Source organism: Penaeus japonicus, unplaced genomic scaffold, assembly GCF_977035675.1.
Source record: "Penaeus japonicus unplaced genomic scaffold, GWHDUDI00000001_assembly GWHDUDI00000024, whole genome shotgun sequence".
NCBI lineage: Eukaryota > Metazoa > Arthropoda > Malacostraca > Decapoda > Penaeidae > Penaeus > Penaeus japonicus.
In genome coordinates this window covers 23342950-23346765 of record NW_028234426.1, presented here as the reverse complement: position 1 = coordinate 23346765, position 3816 = coordinate 23342950, and positions in this window count along the sequence as shown.

The window sequence follows — 3816 nt, the reverse complement described above, 5'->3', positions numbered from 1 at the left end:
TCCTCTACCGTGATGTTTGGAACATCTCCAATTGTGGTGTTTGTCTCCTCCGTATGTGGTTGGTCGTTTGAGTGGTATAGGTTGCGATAGAAGTCTTCTATTACTTTGATAATTTCATTTTCATTGTATGTCGCCTCTCCGTTGGGTTTCTTTACTGCATACATTTGTTTTTTCCCTATTCCGAGCCTCCTCTTTGTTGCCTTAAGGTTGGTGCCGGCAAGCAGAGCTTCGTTTATTTTTCGTATGTTAAATTTGCTTACATCCTCTTTCTTCTTGTTTATCGTCATAGTCAGCTCTGTTGATTCTATCTCGTCTCTGATTGATGTTATTTTCATATCCCTACGCTGTTTCATAAGCTCTTTTGTCTCCACCGAAAGCTTACTGAACTTTTCTTTTTCGTCTTTACCCCCTATTTCAAGTGAAGCTTCCGTTAATATCTCACTGAATTGTATATATATATGTATGTATATATATATATATATATATATATATATATATATATATATATATATATATATATATATATATATATATATATATATATATACGTATGTATATATGTATATATATATAATAGATTTTATATAAATATATATATATATATATCATAAATGTTTGTATAATATATATCATTTATATTTATATATAAATATATATATATACATATATATATATATATTATATATATATATAATATATATATATAATATAATATATATACTACATGTGATATATATAAATATAAATTATATATATTATACATACATATATGATATATGTATGTTTATATAAAATCTATACTATATATGTATATACATATGTATATATATACATATGTGTATATATATATGTATATATGTATATATATGTATGTATATATGTATATATATAATAAATTTTATATAAATATATATATATATATATATATATATATCATAAATGTTTGTATAATATATATCATTTATATTTATGTATATCACATATAGTATATATATCCTATATACATAGATATTTATGCATGCATATACATATATGTGATGTATATAAATAAGATATACATATATGTATATACGTATATATATATGTATATATATATATATATATATATATATATATATATATATATATTTATATATTTATATATATATATATATATATATATATATATATATATATATATATATATATATATATATATATATATATGATGTATATGATATATGTATAATCTGTATATAATATATGATATTTATGATATATATGATATATATATGATTTATATATGATTTATATAAATATATATATGTATATATATATGTATATATATATTGATGTATATGATATATATGTATATCATATATATATAATCTATATATGATATATATGATACATGTTTGTTAGATCAATGATATATATGTCTTATGTATATATGATATACATATATATCAGTTCAATTCAGTTCAGACAGACTTGCGAAGACGTCGCTTCGCTCGGGCTATATGAACGAGGCGGCCCGGCCTCGTGCTATAAGTGCTGACTCATCTGATCATCATCGCTGAGATCAATTCAGCTCAGTTCAGAGAGATTTGCAAAGATGTCGCTTCGCCCGGGCTGTGTGGACGGAGCGGCCCGGTCTCTATCAACTATAAGTGCTGACTCATCTCATCATCATAACTGTGAATGCTTACCGTGGCGGTCGGATTGCCTGTAGGCGCTCCAGTTGCCAGGGGGCAAGCGACATGCATAGCCGTCTAACCAGCCCGGCGGCTGTCGTCTATGGGCCCTGCCTGAGGAAGCAAGTGTGCTCGCACTCCATCAGGTAGTGCTCTAATTTGGCGTCCGCGCGCTACAATGCTCACAGCGTCGCTCATCTTGCCCAATGGTGGGTATGATTTGCCACGCACAAGAGCAGCCTATTCTCAGTATGTGCAGACTGACTTCAGCACACCTTGATATTCTAGGAGAGAGTATCAGCGACTCATGGCCTGTGGCGTCTGAGTACCAGCTGGCTGAGGGGGAGGTTCTTGTTTCCTCTCTATGTCGCTGCAAGGCACCGACCTGCCCTGCAACCATCGTTTTATGCCTTAGCAGTTCCCGGCTAGGGTGCACCAAAAGATTGCTCAAGGGTTTCTTCATGCCTTCCTCCGCTAACCTGTCAGCTAGGTCATTCCCTTCAATACCAACATGGGTTAGGATCCAGTTGATGATGATGTGTCTATCCTGGTCCAGGATTCTCTGAGCAATGTTGAGAATCGTGGTTACAAGATAATCGTTATCAAGGGGCGTGCTTTGTTGCAGGCTGTCAACAGCGGGACTGTGACATAGTCAGGGTGGGGGAGGTCTATGCTCTTAACCAGTAGTGTCTCTTTGAGCTCAAAGCGTTTCAGCACCCTGGCTGTGTGAAACAGCCAGGTGTTGTTAGCAAAGAATTCATGGTTCATGGATGCTGCACTCTCTGTCTTAGCTGCGAGTCCGGCGGGGACTGTAGGACATTGGCAAAGAACTGGGCCGCCATCTGATCAATCCGGGTGTCCAGGGGGAAAAGTTTGGCCTCCAAGAGGAGGTTGGTAACCTTAGCCCACCCAGGGGCACCCAGAGTAATCCTGGAGGCTTAGTTTTGTATGATCTCAAGCCTTTTCCTGAGTCCAGGCTTGACTGTAATCAGGGCAACGGAGGCATAATCCACAATGGGACGGACAGCGTGCACATAGAAGGATCTTAGTGCCCAGCCCCTGAGCGCCGCCCTGACAGAGCTCTCATGACTGAGAGTCTTGCCTTGGTCTGGTCTAAGAGATATTTGATCTCAGAGCAGAAGGTGAGGTTCTCATCCCCAAGTATTGGTAGACGTGTACCCACTCTAGCTCTAGACCTTGGACTCACAGTCTTTGATCACGGACATCATGTTTCAGCGACATTGCCTTTAATTTGGCTGCTGAGTTCTTAAGCCCGACTTTGCAGCATTCCTCAGATATTAGGTCCAGACAACACTGGGCCTTTCTGGTTGGATTCTCATTTCGTCTCCCAGTAGAGATAATTGCTAGATTATCTGCATATGAGATGATCTTACACCCCGCTTGGAGCGGAATGTCGAGGATGTTTAACATGAGGGTGTTAAACAGAGCCGGGCTAAGGACCCCTCCTTGTGGGGTGCTATTCTCCAGAGGCAAATGCCTGGAGAGGTGACCTTGGAACTTCACTCTGGCAATTCTGTTCCGAAAATAATCACCAATCTGGGCAAACAGTCTGCCTTTGATTCCCTTGCGGATCAGGATCTCCTGAATGGCGAATGGGCTTGCCAGTTTAAAAGCCTTCTCCAGGTCTAGGAAGACACTGACATTGCTCAGTAAGGTGACCATGCTGTAAGCAGTGCTCTTACCCCTTGTGAACCCGTGTAGGTGTTCATGTGGAGGTCCCAACTACCATTGGAGCTGATTCAGTACCATTTTCTCTGCTGTCTTTCCCAGGCAGCTGAGTAGGGAGATGGGACGGTACTGTCCCGGCTCCTTTGGTTTGGGGACGGGATCTATGTCAGCCCTCTTCCAGCACTGTAGCAATGAGGAAGTTTCCCAGGACTTGTTGATGAGATGCAAGAGTGCAACCTCACCTTCATGTCCTAGGTGGGAAATGATGGGGTAGGAGATCCCATCACAACCCGGGGCTGACCGGGAACTGTTCTTATATGTCCGTTGTAATTCCCTCAGAGAGAATATGACATCTGCATCATCAGGCTCGACCGCCTTTTCTCTGATGAGGGTATGCCTGTCTGGGAGCAGTTCTTCTTGGCATACCCTCAACTCGACGCTAGGCCGACGCTAC